At 45.6% G+C, this 16,738-nt stretch overlaps 1 long non-coding RNA gene across 1 annotated transcript; it reads right to left on the bottom strand.

Moving 5' to 3' along the window:
- Positions 1 to 8,423: 8,423 nt before the first annotated feature.
- Positions 8,424 to 15,865, bottom strand: LOC116569604. Its single transcript, XR_004277099.1, has 3 exons — positions 13,243 to 15,865; positions 12,230 to 12,307; positions 8,424 to 9,250 (listed from the first exon to the last, which is right to left on the bottom strand). It is a non-coding gene; the product is annotated as an uncharacterized LOC116569604 (long non-coding RNA).
- Between the last annotated feature and the right edge of the window lie 873 nt (positions 15,866 to 16,738).

Here is a 16,738-nt window from a genome sequence, read left to right as displayed (position 1 = left end):
AAGCAGTGGTGAAACAAGAAAGGAATTTATTTCAGTGAGACCAGCACCAGGAAGACCGTGGACTAATGTCCCAAGAATTGTCTCCAAAGTGCTAGGAATGATCTGAGTTTATAGAGGGGAAATGCCGAGCAAAGGTCAGTGGGTGTGTGGGGCTTTGCAGGAAAGGTCAGGTGGATCATTGTCTTGGGGTCAGTCACTCCGGGTCTTGCTGGCGTCAGGGCAGCCGTTACCATTTGACATGGTAGTTTCGGTTCCCATCACAGGGATGTTTTGCCTACCGGGTTCTCGCTTGGAGTTAAGAGATAAGCTAAAAAGAAGGGATCTAGGAGAGGTACAGATACAGGCTGAAATTAAAGTAACCAAATACCAAAAAGCATCGTAACTGCATCACCTTGTGAATTAACCACGTTCTAGAGTCTTACTCTCAGCCTTGCTAGCTCAGAAGCTCCACTTAGAAACTGTATCGGGAACTGTATTACTCTTCTGCTGTAAATTGTAGAAAGTCCTGCCGACCTTGGCTTACACAGATAGGGACCTATTCTTCTAATAATGAGCCAGGGAAAGCAGTTCAGGGCTGGCACACCAGTTCGTGGATGGCATCAAGAAGCCAGACCCCTCTTTAGCTTCTTGTCTGACATCCTTGGGAATGACTCTTATCCTCATTGTCACAAAATGGCTGCTGCACTTCCAGGCCTCACACCCATCTCCTAAGTAGAAAGGAAAGGGAAGGAAGGGTAAAAACTTTCTCTTAGTAAGACTTTCCTTTTGCTATCCAGAAAAGGAACAACCTCCCACCCCCGCACCAAGGACTTCCATCTACATTGCATTGGTCAGAACTGTGGCAGCATCTACCTTTAGGAGCCAGGGACTCCGGAGAAGTGAGTATTTTTAGCCGTCCACATGGGATGCAATTAATAAGGAATAATGGAAAATAGACAGGGATGACGACTGTCAGTGATGTACAGTACCCATGGGCAATCATTCTAGCAGGAAACAGCTGATATTCTCCAACTTACATTATCCAGACACCAATGTATTCATTCCCAGTGTAGGGGATCCTATTCCAGCGACCAAAATTCTGATGTTTCCCACCAGAACATTAAGGAACCAGAAAGCAAAGTTGTTAATCTAAACATGATGAACATGGAATCAGATCCAAGGCAGGCAGGTAATAGTGGAGGATATTTTTATTATGCAATTTTTTTATTATTTTTATTATCCCTGCCCAAGCAGACCTGCTCTCTGTGACCTCATTGCCCGTGTCACTCAGATTCAAAGTCCCAGTCCCGCAGTTGGACTGGACAGACCCTGTCAACTTCCGTCTCTCTGACTCCCCATTTTATGGTGTGTCTATGCCCGAATCCCCCTTTTTTTTTCATCACATGCTTTCTTTAGCTCTGTTAATGACATCTCTTTGGCTTGCATTTGGCCCAGAGGTGCTCTGTCTCTTACCATTAGTGTTGATTTTATTGGTCAAGCTTTCACAATCTTGAGGGACCCCTATTTCCTCCCTACAGGGGTGACCAAGGGTTGGAGCTTTGCAGGCTAATAAAACCAGTGACCTCGGGCCACTGGTGAGGGCCGCAGTACCATTTGCTTTCAACGTCTCAAAATCATGTCCTATGAGGAATGGTTGAAGTATTAAGGGTTTTTTGCCTGGAGAAGAAAAAATTGAGGAGACCGAGCATCTGCCTAGCACACTGAGTCCTTGTCAGGGGGTTGGACATATGTGGTGGCCGACAGAAGAGACAAGACCAATGGCTGGAGCTTGCCAGAAGATAGATTTAGCCTAATAATAGATATTGTCCAATGAAGGAGAACATGCCCCCTTCCTGGTCAGAGGTCTGCCCGATCTGGGATGCGGTAGAGGGGATTTTTGTTTTGTACGGATTCAATGGAATATTCCAAGAGTGAGGAATTTATATTTACACTAGACCCAGATCTTTTCCACTATCTTAAAAACAGTTTAGTTTCTCTAACCTCTTTCTATTTCCTTTGTTTTTCTATAAAATTTAGAAATGTCTTTCCTGCTGCCAGCTTCCCTGCCACATCTTCTGGGGGACGTCTGGTCTTCCCCCCAATCCTGGCCTGAGTGTGAAGGTGTGAAAGCCTCCTTCCCTGATATGACAGCTGACGCAGCTTTGGGGCATGAGAAAGGGATCGTTATGAGATAATAATTCAAAGGAAAATGCGGAGGCCAAGATGATTTTGTTGACAGAGTGAAGAACTGAGATGTGTATATACACAGTCAGTGCTTATGCCCCCTTCCTTGGCCTGCCTCCTGGGTTTAGGTGGGGCCATGCGGCTAGCTCCAACCAAGGCACGAAGAGCTGATGTGCCTCTCCCAGCTCTGCTTGGCAGCACCTGTAGAGACCATATGGTAGAGCACGGAGCCACAAGATGGAAGCAACCCAGACCCTGTCACTGTAGAGGGCAGAGCTGACTGGACTTCAAACCAACAAGAAATCAACCACTGCCTGTTTATGCCTGCAAGAGTTTCAAGTTTGCCTGCTCAGACAGCTAGTATTGCTTAACCTAACTAATGCTTTGCCAAAGCTTTTCATATATTCTTTGCATTCATATAACCACACATGGGGAGGAAATATTGCTACCACAATATAGATACAGTCACTGAGATTCTGAGACTTCAAGCAACATCTCCAGGATCACACAATCAGCACACGTTGGAGCTCATATTTGAACCTAAATCTGTCTGCCTCTAAAGCAAATGTTTCCATCACTTCATTTCTTAGAAGAGTACAGTCCTGAAATGATTTTGTTTGCTGGGCATTCTTTCTCCTGTCCTAAACCCACCTCCACAACTTCCTATTTCTATTGAGTGGGAAAAAGAAAGTTGAACAAAGTCATTTTTTTACTTTTTATTTATTTAAGTAATCTCTACACCCAACTTGGGGCTTGAGCTCACAATGCCAAGACTAAGAGTTGCATGCTTCTCCAATCAATTAATTTTTTTAAGTATGCAAGGTTAATTTTTGCTAGCCTGAAATGGCCCAGGGCCCTAACCCTCATGAACTTATTGAAAATATCTGTTCTAGGAAAACTTGCTTGCTTCAAAGAAGGGATAATATTTAGATCTGTCTGAAATTTACACAAAAACTCCATAGCATAAAAATAAAGAAAGAATGGCAGACGAAGACATACTTACCAAAATTTGTGTTGCAATGAACAGATGAAAATCATATCTAAATATTTTGCCATGAATTTTTTAAACTCAATGAAGCAACAACTCAAGAAAGATGTGAGAGAACAGAAGGATATGAAAAGTGAGCTGGCAAAATTCAGGAAAGAGTAGAATCAGAAATAAAATCATCACAGAAATGAAGAGAAAACCAGAAGCAGCACAAGAGAGAACAGACATCCATGAATACAGATAGGGACCAAGGACATACATTAGAAAGGCAAGCAAAATGAACAGCAAGTAAGGAGAGAACAGGGCAGATCTGAAAGAAGGTAAAAGAGCTCCAACCTACACATAATTGGAGTGTCCGGGGAAGAAAAAGTAACAAAACACAAATATTTAAAGACATAATTCACTAATGAGATAAAGCACTTTTTCCTATGTTCTTTGGCCATTTGGCTTTCCTCCTTTATAATGTGCCTGTTCATTCTTTCAGCCATTTTTTTATTGGTTTGTTTGCTTTTTTCCCCCTGATTTGTAAGGATTCTTTGTATACTCCAAATGTGAGGCTTTTGCAGTTTATACACGTTGCAAATATCTTCCTCCACTCTGTGGCTTGGCTTTTTACTCTCTTAAAGATGGACTTTTTAGTAAACTTTTTATTTTGGAGTACTTTCAGATGGACAGAAAAGTTGCAAAGATCATTCAGAGAGTTCCAAATACTCTTTAGCCAGCTTTCCCCAATCTTAACATCTTAAATTACCATGGCGCATTTGTCAAAATTACAAAATCAGTAGTTACAATACCATGAATTAACCTTTAGTCTGTATGCAGATTTCACCAGTTTTTCCATTTATGCCCTTTTTCAGTTCCAGAATCCCATCGAGGACACCACATTTCACTTAATCCTCATAATTCCTTACTCTCCGCCTCCAGGTTGTGAGTTTCTCACTTTCTTTTTCACTTTCTTTTTCTTTTTCACGATCTTGACACTTTGGAAGAGTATTGATTGAATATTTTGTAGAATGTCCCTCAATTTGGGTTTGTCCAATGTCACCTAATCATTAGACAGGGGACCTGCATTTTGAGGAAGAATACCACAGAGATAAAGTGCCCTTCTCATAGCTGGAGACACGTGAGGTCACCATGACTTATCACTGCAATCTTAACTTTGAACATTTAGTGAAGGCGATGTCTTCCAGGTTTCTCCACTATAGGGTTTCTCCACCAGGTTTACTCTGGTAGCTGGGCCTGCAAACTTGTTTTCAATCCTAATCTCTCACCTTGGCAGCCAATTTATAAGCACCTACTTCTCTGTCTTGAATCCCTTTCTGAGTGAAATAGCTAGCTGTTTCTGTTGTCTGCAACTTACATTTGCCTGACCTCTCTACTAGAGAAAGGAAGAGAGAGGAAGTAGACTAGACAGATGTAGTTACCAGAGGAAGAGGAGAAATCAAAGAGGCGAGGACCAGAAGGAAAGTGAAGGATGGACGAAGATACAGAGAAACGGAAATGGAAATGGAAATACGCACGCGTGACAGATGCAAACGCCCAAAAGGTCCAAAAGCTCTGTTCCTTCGCATCCCAAGAAGATGCTCCATCTAACAGCAAAAGGAAGTCAATAGCTCACCTGGCCTTGTATTGCTGGGGACACTGGCATGAGGTTGGGAGGTGGCCAGTTGCTGGTGTGGACCTGAGAGTCTAACTTGCTGTGAGACTGACAGGAAGTCAGCGTGATGCTACTGAACAATGAACTGAAGATGTTGAAAACCACGAAGGATGGTGTGGGGTGTACCAGGGAACTGGGATATTTGGGGAATAATTAGCTAACTCTACCTTGGGTAGAGTTAGCTACCTTGGGTCTCCAACATTACAACTTCCACATGGTTTCCAACAGAATTAAAATTCCTGGAAAAGATTCTCCAACCCTTTAAAAATGATACATACAGGCAAAGGGAACAGTAATCAGGTATAAGACCATGTCAGCTAGCTAAGAAATCTCTCCCATGCTCACTTTGAAATAGCTGCAAATACTCTTCAGACAAAACACCATCCAGAATGGAGGGGAGTCACTGTCACTGGTGTATTAGATTGGTGAGGGGTGGACTTCAGGAGTGAACAAGGGGAGTATGACTGCAACCATTCTCCTTGTAAGTCAGAAAAGTTCCTTGCGATATTTCTAGACTACTGAGAATATGGAAGATGCCCCATGCAAGAAGTAGGACCCTGAACTTATGTAAATCCAATTAATTAAATAACCAGTGCATCCACCTGGACCAGAGAATGTGACTGATTCACTTTGAGCTGCCAAGTGAGTGCCTGTAGGCAATGGAATAATGGCCCCAGACAGACACAGAAAATTTATAGCTCTTGGCACCCATTCTGACTCCTTGCTTCCTTCTCCGCCTGTGTAAGGGTTTCAGGCTTTTAAAAAGAAGCTCATTTGTAAGCATTATTGGTCAGAATAGGGAGCAGACCACTGCCCTTCTTTTCCACACCCCACCACTGGGTCCAGAGATAGAGGGCTTCTCTTTGATGACTTTTCAGGCTCACAGACCTCCTAAAGGGATGACAGAGCATTAGGGTCTCTGAAACAAACCTAGCCCACAGCCTGGAGCTAGGTCCACATGGGGATTTGCCCAGAGGAGTCATCCAAGGGCACAGTGAGGCCTCAGGAGGAGCCTAGAGCTGACTGGAGAGTGCTCACCACCAGTCACCATGTCCAAGGGCCAACCAACAGGCCATCCTCTTTATCTAGGAAATCCCCCTAGGATACATTCATCTGGCCTAATACCCTTGTCTTGGGTTGAATAGTGTCCCCCCAAATCCACGTCCATCCATACCTGTGAATAGTGAGAAAAATTAATCTGTGTCGTTTTAAGCCACACAGTTTGTGGTACTGGTTACAGCAGCCCCAGGAAGTGTCATACAACCATCAATCTTTCCTACGTTTGCTCAGTAGGTGTCCCCTGGACACGTTGCCCTGAATGGGACATTTCCAATACATAGGACACGGTGATTATAATTTTGTTAATCCCACCAGGTACATACTTACACTTCAAATTTCTTAATAATTTCAATTAATAAAAAGTAGATGAATATTAATGAGTAATTAATGAATAGTAAGGTGGTTATTTTCAACACCCCCAAATCTCCACATAAAAAGAGACCAGAAGTAGAAAACAAAACCCAAAGCCCATGAACCACATTCACAACAGACTCGGGACAGAGGATTCCCCCTAGACCCAAAGCACAGATGTTTAAGAGCAAACTGGTCCCAGACACAGAAGCGGCATCCTGGAAGCCAGTGTTCAGGACGAAGATAAGGAAAGGCAGCTGGTCCTCTCTCTGATGGGCCTGAGAATCACAAAACAGCAGCCAAACTGGGGAGAGGCTTGAAGGCCTCAGGTTCTGGGCAAGGACAAGGGCCTCCATGTGGTAAAGCTGGGCCTGAGCATCCCGGCCCTGGGGACTCTCAGACCAACACAGCAGAGCTCAATCTCAAGTCCAAACCCAGCAGCAAGGAGAAGCTGCTCAGAGAAGAGGCGCATTTGAGAGGCCCAAGCCAGTAGGGGGCAAGGAAAGAGAAGTTCCTGCACAGTGGGCAAAGGCATCAGAGAAGAAAGATATCAGGGAGCAGGAGGCCATGTCTTCTAAATTTTATGAAAAGAACAGAAATGAGAGCTCTAGACTCATGACGTTCCAAAAAGTGATCTTGGCCCAATCAGAAAATTCATTTTACTTAAACTTGAGCAGCCAAAAGGAATTTCATTCAAATATCATGCCGAGTTGGTCTGAGAGAAAAGAGTTGAGGAACGCCGTTAACGGGCCTGGTGGCCCAGGGAGGCGCCCAGGAGGATACAGCTAGAACACAGAGGAAAACCAGTCATGTAATATTTCAAGATGAGCAGGAACAAATAAAATGATGGCAGCTCTGAAAGAAGCACAGACTGAAGGGCAGCGTGAAAAGACCGGGGGACGTGACCCAATAGAAGCCATCTTAGAAATGTACCACACCAGGGGAATCACAGATGCAAACACACACGATGGATGCTGGCTCCTGTGAAACAAAAGATGGAAAAGGCAAATGTTTCCTTCCAAAGGAATGAATGAGAAATGGTAAAAAATTCCAGAGAAAGCAACAGGAGCCAGGCAAGGACCAAACACTTATAAAACAGGAATTACCAAGAGGAAAACTAAAGCTATAAAACAGAATACTGCTCCAAAGGAAAGTGTGGACCATCTTTTCCTAAACTAAACATACTTACAAGTGCACTGAATGAGCACCCTGTGTGCTGAGACCCTGCTCGTAGAGCTGCTGGGCTCGTAGAGCTGCTGGGCTCGTAGAGCTGTTGGGAAAGAACCATGAGAGACTGTGGACTCTTAGAAACCAACTGAGGGTTTGGGAGGGGAGGAGGACGCGAGGTTGGGTGAGCCTGGTGGTGGGTATTATGGAGGGCACGTATTGCATGGAGCATTGGGTGTGGTGCATAAACAATGAATTTTGGAACACACACACACAAAAATGATTAAATTTAATTTAATAAAAATAAGAAACCCACCTTTGTACATTGGCTAGAGAGACCAAGGTGCTTAGAAAGGACAGAATATCAGGTTGCATGTAGAATTCTCAACAGCCTTACTGTATGCCAGAATACAGAGGAGTGAAATATTAAGGTACTCAAGGAAAGAACATGTGAGCAAGCCAATCTTGAAAGACAAAGACCATAGAGAGACACTCAAGAGCTCAGAGACTATCACTCTCATGAGCCCTTCCTAAAGAATCTGCTAGAGAATAATGTTAAAAAAACAAAATGACTGGAAAGACAGCACTGTATGGGTGGTCAACAAGCTGGGTGCCCAGAGTAAGAGACACTCGTAAGGGAGGCCACAGAGAAGGCCATGCCTGGATCTGGATGTTGCAGGTGTAATACAACTATGAGAAATGGGGGGAGGGAGGGGGTAAGGGAGGGACATACACAATAGAATCAGCTTGCTGATGGCCTCACAGGTAGAAGCAGGAAGGAAAAGTGTGTTACTTCCTGTTACATGCCACGTGAAGGAAGGGGGAGCAAGAAGAAGTTATTCGCTCATTTTAGTACTGCTCCTAGTAGGGAACTCATAAGGAAAAAGGCAAAACCAGGGCACTAGCAGTATCATGTAATAGTACTGAATCAATGTACCCATGAAAACAATAATTCAAACCTTCCTAAATACCAAAAGAGAACACATGAAATAGATCCCACAGAGACCTGTATGTAATAAACCAGTGTGACCGGACAGAAGCCAAGCATACCAATTGCATTGATAGATACAATGGGGCTTCACTCAGCTATTAAAAGAAAGAAATATTCAGATTGGCTTGAATGACAAAATCTCATATCACGTTATGTATCAGGGATACTCCTAACACAAAGAGATTCAGAAATGTTAAAAATAAATGGTCAGAAAAAATTAAAAGCATTTAAAAGAACAAGCAAATGCAAATAAAAAAGAAATCATGAGTTGCCATCTTGATATCTAGTTAGGTAGAATTCAGACCAAAGAGCATTAAGTGAGCCAAAGTAGGATATACAGAAACATAATTTTTAATTCCCAACAATATCTAGTATCTCAAATACAGATCAAAAAACCCATAGATGATAGAAAGACGGTTGTAGGTAGAATACATAACAGACAAAATCCTGAAGGCAGATCTTACAGAGGGATAAGAGACAAAGGTGGGTGCTGTGACATATCACCCACTTTCCTTCAGAAATGAAAACCCCCACCTACTGCACGTGCCCTCAGAAGATGGCCCTCAGCTATGAAGCCTCATGTGGGTTTGCCACAGCAGAAGAAACTGCTTCATCCAAGGTCACGCCTCTTTCCAAGCAGCCCACATCCAATGACAGGTTAACATGAGGCAAGAGGGGCCCGTCCATTACCCCATCCCGGCTCCAGAGCTCACCATGGGTTTGGCAGGAGAATTCGTTGAAGTTGTTCAATTTGTCCTTCTGTCCATCCCATTTCATTCTTGTCTCTTCCACAGGGGTTCATCCAAGGATCACTCTTTAATAAACACTTTGCATGCTAGTCTCTGTCTCAGAGACTGCTCCCCAAGAATTCAACCTGTGACGGAAACATACAAATTTTTAAAATGCACTAAGAAACAATTTCTCACCTACCAAATTGGACACAAAGCCAAAAGTGTGACAGCGTACTCTGTCAGCAAGGTGGGGGATTAAAGTACTCTCACATTGCTGGTGGGAAATCTCGTAATATCTTACAGAATTACATACCAGTAACCTCTGACCCAGAAAATTTAGGAATCTATCCCATAGACAAACTAGCAAATACTTGAAAAGATTAATGCACGTGACTATGTATTGTAGCACAACTTTCTAATAACAACTAAACACTGGAAACAAGTAACAATGAACCAAGGACTCATTAAGTAAACAAAGTCTGGCCACACTGTGGAGTATTATACAGCTGTAAAAAGGAACAAGGACCATCTCTTTCTACTAATGTGGAGTGCTCCCCAGATAGCAAGTGGAAAAGCAAGGAATAGAAAACTGTGTCTGGAATGCTTTTATTCATGTAAAAAAAAAAATAGGGGACCACCTGGAGGGTTCAGTTAAACTCTTGATTTGGGGTCAGGGCATGATCTCGGGGTTATGGGATGGAGCCCCTTATCAGGCTCTGTGCTCAGCAGGGAGTCTGCTTGAGATTCTCTCTCTCCCTCTCCCTCTGCCCCTCCCTTTTTCTTCCCCCTCCCCCCCTTAAAATAAATAAATAAATAATGACATTTTTAAAGCAGGAGAACTAGATACATTCATACATTTGATTGTTTTTAAAAAATGGAAGGACTGAAATAGCTGAATGGTTATCAGTGAGGGAGGAAGGGATGGAACAGAGCAGGCAGAGACAGAAGCTAGACTTCTCTGAATACCTCATTTGGTACGCTCAACTTCGGAATAAAGCTTAAAAGGCAAGCCCTAAAAATGAAAAGGGAAATTATACCAATAAACCATAATTATGTAACATAACCACCAGTTTGTAATATAACCAACCAAGGAATTATTCCCAGTGACTTAAACACAGTCATTTGACTATATATCCCTAGTAGGATATGCGGTAAGGACAAAAAACCTTCAAAAACATCACAAGCTATTTCCTGTAATCGTGTTGTTAGCTGTGGTGGTTCGTGGTGTTAGTCTGAGACTGGTGTGTGTGTGTGCTTGTTTGGGAATAAGGCAAATCAGAGATTATGGTGGCACCATAATGAGTCAGGATGTTCAGTGTGGGGGGAAGGAGATTAAGACATGAGATTAGTGAGGTTCACTGCAAAACTCTGTAGTTCTGAGTATGAATTAGTAATATCAGCATGAACACACTATATATTTTATCCCTTAAAAGCAGTACATATGGGACACCTGGGTGGCTCAGTCCATCAAGCCTCTGCCTTCAGCTCAGGTCACGATCCCAGGGTCCTGGGATCGAGCCCCATGTTGAGCCCCATGTCGGGTTCCCTGCTCAGTGGATAAACCTGTTTCTCCCTCTCCCTCTGCCCCTTCTCTCGCTCATGCTCACTTGCACGCGCTCTCTCTCTCTCTCTCTCTCTCTCTCATGCAAATAAATAAATAAAATAAAAAGAAAATTTTTTAAAAAGCAGTACATATTTCCTGGCTATAGCTAGGTCTGGAAGGACCTAGAAACAGTGAACAGTCTAGGAGCAAGGAACATCTCCGTCTGTGAATAAATTTCCCAACAGAAAGGGCCACAACTCATCAGAGAAATGGCTATTTCCAAGACCAGGACAAGCACATACAAAATCATCTGCTTCAGAACATCTTGTCAAATCATAAAACAAGGAGGCTGCTCCTCAAAATAACTCAGGAATCAACCTGAGCAAGTTTCCAGCAGCCAAAGACGAAGACATGTGAATATCAACCAGGAGAGTAACTACAAAAGACTGAATGTTTCTTTCCAATCTGTGAGTTTATAACGCTACTAAAGGAAACTCGGCTTTCACTCTTCAGTCATGGCCAAGGAAATGTATTTTGAAAAATTGACAAATCAAGCAAAAGAATCAAATACTGACAGTGCCTTCATTACACGAATTGCTGCTCTGGGTAACCAAAGAGTCTCAGAGACTAAGTTTCTTGTTATAAAATTCCAGCTAATAAATGGGAAAGGGGAGGTAGAATTAGAACATCGTCATTTTGCAACCCTAATGAATGAATGGATTTATGCAATGGTGGTTCATGTCTGCTAATAATGTGAAAAGAAAAGCAACCAGCTTTTTATGGGCCTCCTAATGGACTAACACACCACCAGCCAGGGAATATTCCTGCCAAAAAACTAAACTTATAAAGACTCCAGATTTAACTCCCATGAGTTGGTAGTTATAAAAGAGTTGTAAAAGAGTCTTCATCTTTTGGAAATACTGAAATAATTACAGTTAACTTACAGTTAAATCAGTGACGGGGGCGGGGGGAAATGTAGGGCGACTGACCATCCTGGTTTGCTCTTGATTTCCCCAGTTTTGGCACTGGGCACACTGGGTTGGCTGCTACCCTAATGTTAAGATACATCACACAGATGAATTTACCAAAATCCAGCCATAGAAAACACTAAAAGATGAACAACCCAAATCCTTTCATCAAAGCCCCAAAAGGCAAGGAAAAAAACATGGAGAAAGATACTATAGATTAAAAGATACTGAAGAGTCCCACATCCATGGGGTGCCTGGGTGATGCCGTTGGTTGAGTGACCGACATTGGTTTCATCTAGAGTCATGGCCTTGGGGCCGTGAGATCAAGCCCTGTGCAGGGCTCTGCGCTCAGCACAGGGTCTGCTTGGGATTCTCTCTCCCTCTGCCCCTCCTGCTCAGGCTCCCTTTCTAAAATACATAAGTCTTTATAAAAAGAGCCCAAGTACCAATTGCAAGGTATGGACTTTATTTGGTTTCTGGATTTGGGGCTTAGTTGGATCACTGACTGGATATTGGATTATATGGAAGAATTATTATATTTTAGGTGTGGTTATGCCATTGTGGGCTTTTGTAAAAGAGTCTCCGTCTTTTAGAAATACTGAAATACTTACAGATGAAACTATATGGTCTCTGGGATTTGCATCCCAGATTTGCAAATCCATCCGATGTCAGGGGAATGAACGCTATGGCTGAAACAAGATTGGACATGAACTCATTATTGGTGAAGATGACAGATAGACAAAGAGATGCAGATTATCCAAGTGGGAGGTAACTGAAATAGATCCCACTTTCCATCTCCTCGAAGACAAGCAGCACCTCTGGAGTGAGCTCAGCACAACCCTGCCCCAGTCCCAGAGAAAGGCTTCCAGCACAGGTGATGAGAGTCTAGTGCGTTCCCTTCATGCCCAGAGTACAGCCTGGGTTTTATAATGGTTTTCCCTAAAGGTAGGAAGCTCATGAGCTGGGCATCAGGTAAGACAGAGAGGCCCGAAGCCCTGTGTTCTAACCCTGGCCTTGACCCTGATCATCTGTGGGGCGTCAGGCAAGCCCCACGTTCTCTCTGGGGCTCAGTGGCTCAGTCTCTGAAAGCGTGGAGTCAAGTCCTCCTCCAAGTCTTCCAGCTCTGACCTTGTGGCCCCACGAGCCTTTCCGGCTCCTTCTCCATCACTTGTGGAGTTTTCCCACAGCCCACTTTTCCAACCCTGATGTTTTCAGTGAGCCAAACAGCCTGCCCTGAGCCCAGCCCTGTGCCAGTCCGTGACAAGTAACAAGGACAAAAACGGACAACGTGAAAGCATTCAGCTTCTATTTCCTGCGCTCGGGGACAGGGGCCGCAGGAGGAGTCAGGAAGCGCGGCTTCTCTCTGGTGAGAGACTTGCCCTCGCTTCCTGTCAGCTTCAATCTCAGCCCCTCTTCAAGGAATTTATAGTCGTGTTAGGAAGACAAGATTAACACAGATTTCTATTTCATTTTGCCAAAGGTGAAAAATGCCACCTTCTCCGCAACAGCAACCAGTAAAATGTATCCCCAAAATAACCTCGTTTACATCAGGCCTGGTTCATAATTTTTAACCCTTAACATAGCCTTTTAAATCCTATTCTCAACTATGAAAAAACACACCCACCGTTTATTTGTAGCTCTTTCTTCTCTGGGCAGGGTGCGTGGCTCTCTGGTCCACGAGGGGGTCCCCCTACGGCTGGTCCGTTCTGTGGTGAGCTGTTTGTGTCCCCTCCAAAATTCCTATGTTGAAACTCAATGCTGAAGGTGATGGTGTTCGGAGATGGGGCGGTTGGGGGGGGAGCAGGACCTAGGGGGGAGGCCCCCAGGAAGGGGATCCATGCCTGATAAAAGAGATCCCGCTGCCCCTTCCGCATGAGAAGACGGCCATCCATGACCAGGACACAGACCCTCACCAGACACAGAACCCACCGTGCCTTGATCTTGGGCTTCTCCGTCTCCAGGACTATGAGAAATGGATTTCTGTCATTCGTTAGCCACCCGGTCTGTGGTATGTTTGTTACAACAGCCCGTTCGGACTAGGACTCCTCCCGCATCTCATACTCCTCTGGGAGCTGGAGCCTAACCTCCGGTTGGTAGCCCCTCTCTCTTGGAGAAACCCCCTCCCAAGCCACAGCTCCTAGCGGCCCCCCACGACTGTACAGGTTGCTATCATGCGTCAGTGTGTGACTTACCTTGCACTGTTATCAGACCGGCCCTCTCTGAGGGGCTGGGGGACATATGGGACCCTGCCAAGTTCAGATCCCAAATTTGTGGATTTCTCCCCTACATGGGCAAGTTTTCAGAGAACGATGGGCCATTGCTGTAACTACCAAAGAGTGTCAGCCCAGGAAACCCCTGCCCCAGCCAGCCTGAGCCAGAAATACAAGTTCAGGCCTTGCAAGAGTCATCTGGGGCCTGCCTTGCGGGGTGGGAGCGCAGCCACAGGTGAGATCGGGTCTCGGGTAAGTAGGGGGCACGTAGGTGGCTCTGCACAGAGATGGCTTCTAACTCTAGTTTACCTGGGTCCCAAGATGTAATTTGTGCAGACCCCTGGTCCAACATGAGGCAGCCTCCAACTTTCCTGTGGGGAGAAAGGATGGCTAGGGCTGGAACCAGACACATACAGTCAGGGGGAGCCTCCGCCACTGGAGAGTGAACATTGCCCCAAATTACAAGCTTTACTTGACCAATACTGAGCTGGACAAGGGGCAAGGCGCTGACACACCTCCTTAAGAGTCAGGAAATGACTTGCATCCAGGGGAGAAATCTGGAATTGAGAAAATTGGGAATAGGTCGCATGACAGGCTGAAGGAAAGGCACCAGCTCTTTCTTGCCACATTCTAGACAGCTTGCCCCCGCCCCCACTCCGTGGAAACCCCACTGGGAGCCCCTCTATGCAGTAGGGCTGAAAAGACGTACCGGCATTCAGCAGAGAAGTCATGGCGTGGACATGTCATTATCAAGGAGAGCATCTCCATCCACACGAGAGAGCTGTTCCCCTAAATTCCAGCTCTGCTTGGCCAACACAGCTCTCACAACTAAGAGCTGGCCCAGGACAGAGGAGCAGGGCGTGTCGCAGAAATGTCACAGATGGTCAAGGACAGGAGGACTCGACTCTCAATGAAAGACGTTCTGCGGCCACTCACAGCAGTGGGGGCTTGGTCATCCCCTCACGTTTCCCTCTAGGGTTCGCAGCTGAACTGCGAGAGGCTGAAACGCATGGCTGGGTCTCACGCAAACCCCCTTGCGTCCAACACAACTACTGGCCTGCAGCAGGCTCGCCCTTAACCTCCAGCCTTTGGCAACTTTGGGTCCCATTCTCCACTGAAAATTGAGAAGGACAAATTCTGTTCTCTGCGGGCCTTTCCTGGCTTTCTGCCATGCTAGGTGGAGCTCAAGAAAAAGATGTGAATTGAAAACAATCCTGCTCTGTGTTGAGCTGTAAAGTCAAGACACTGGAGCCTGAGCTTGCGACCACCCCCGCAGACAGTCCAGTGTGCTCCGTCCAGAGCGAGGCAGCGAGGCAGCAAGGCAGGAAGTCCAGTAGCACTGGTCCCAGCGACTGGGGCTACACCAGGGTCTGGAGCCGGGGAGACACTGTCCAGTGAGGACAGTGTGCAGAGAGGGGAGTGCTGGTCCCATCAGACCAGTTACTTCCAAAATACCAAGTATTTAGTCAAAGGAGCTCTCTCTACCAAAGTTACTTGCAGCCTTTCTGCATTTTATTCATTTCAAACCCCAGATTCGACAGTTACCCAGAACATTCGATGTTTGCCAGTCAGCTGGCAGAAAGCTGGCAGGAAGCCATGAGTCCGTCCCCTGCAAGCAGGGCTTTGCCCCAGCCCCACCTCAGGGCCAGGTCTAAGGCGACTTGGTTCTCTAATCAGCAACGGCACTTACAGGCCCTCCCAGGCCCAGTTCCTTCACTAAATTCGTGAGGTCCCAAGAGAGTGACCTCAACTGGAGTTGTACTTTGTGTCTCTGCAAGAGGAAAGCTAAATGGCTCATGAACCAATTTTCCTAAGACCTGGGCTGAATAGCTTGGCCTAAAACCAAGCACTATCTTCATGCCCTCCAGGACCGCCTGTGTGAATGGAGCCAAGACATCCTCAGATCCGGACCATGTTCCGTTCTCCTGGGCTCTGTCTGTGGCCTGCTCTTCCCTACCTCTCTAAGTGCCCACCTCCTTCCTTGTTAGGAATCACTAATTGTTGTGGGGAAAAGACTTGCTAATTAGGAAGGGGGAGGGCAGGGAGGAAGGAAGGAAGGAAGGCGTGTGGGAGGGAGGGAAGGAGAGAAGGAAAGAGTCCTCGGCCTCGCAGGGCCATGGTTAGTTCATCTCTGGGTCCATCAATGTCTATCTGGATAATATCCCAGTAGCTTGGAAGGGTCTCTTGGAAGAAAGGTAGAGCTTTGGGCAATGTCTGCTGAGAAGAGCCTGGAGGAACTTGAGTGTATCCACCCAAACCATTGAGGGGAGATCTGAATGTCTGGGAGCAGGCCAGAGAAGTAGGGAAAAAGAAGAGGCAGAGAATTGTCTTCAGAAAGATGGGAACCAACCAAAAGGGTCTTGGAAGAAGGTCTTGGAGGAAGGAGGTCAGCCAATGAAAAGGGCACTGGGGAGAAGGCAGCCAAGAATTTAGAACTGGAGCGTCTGAGATCATCTTTTCGGGTATTTTCCGGGCTGCGCAGTGAGATAACTTCACCCACAGCAAGCCCGCATCTTCAATAATCAAAGACTATGCGTGACAGCCTCTGGTGAATGGAGCTTTGGGACAATGAAGTGGGTCGGAGGAAGCGTCTGTCTTGAGTCAGGGTGGCACGGAAGAGGGCGGCAGGAGACATTGGGGTCTATAGCATGCTTATGAGACAAGTGCCCACAGAGATGCAAGTTGCAGGGGGATTATCCCAGAGCAGAAGCCTTGCCCCTTGGACCTTCACAGAGACATGGAAAGGCACTGGGCATACCCTTCTCTCTGTGGGATGGGACATGACCCATTTCTTATCATTCTAAGGGACATGCTCCCTGAGTGCCGGTGGACAGAGGGCAGCTGAGTCATGTCACTAATGGCTTCTTAACCAATCCTCACTCCCCACACTCTTTACACCAGCCCCAAGAA

The sequence above is a fragment of the Mustela erminea genome, chromosome 11, assembly GCF_009829155.1.
Source record: "Mustela erminea isolate mMusErm1 chromosome 11, mMusErm1.Pri, whole genome shotgun sequence".
In the NCBI taxonomy this organism is placed as follows: domain Eukaryota; kingdom Metazoa; phylum Chordata; class Mammalia; order Carnivora; family Mustelidae; genus Mustela; species Mustela erminea.
Note: the sequence above shows the minus strand (reverse complement) of the source record. Positions and strands in the feature narration are given on the sequence as shown.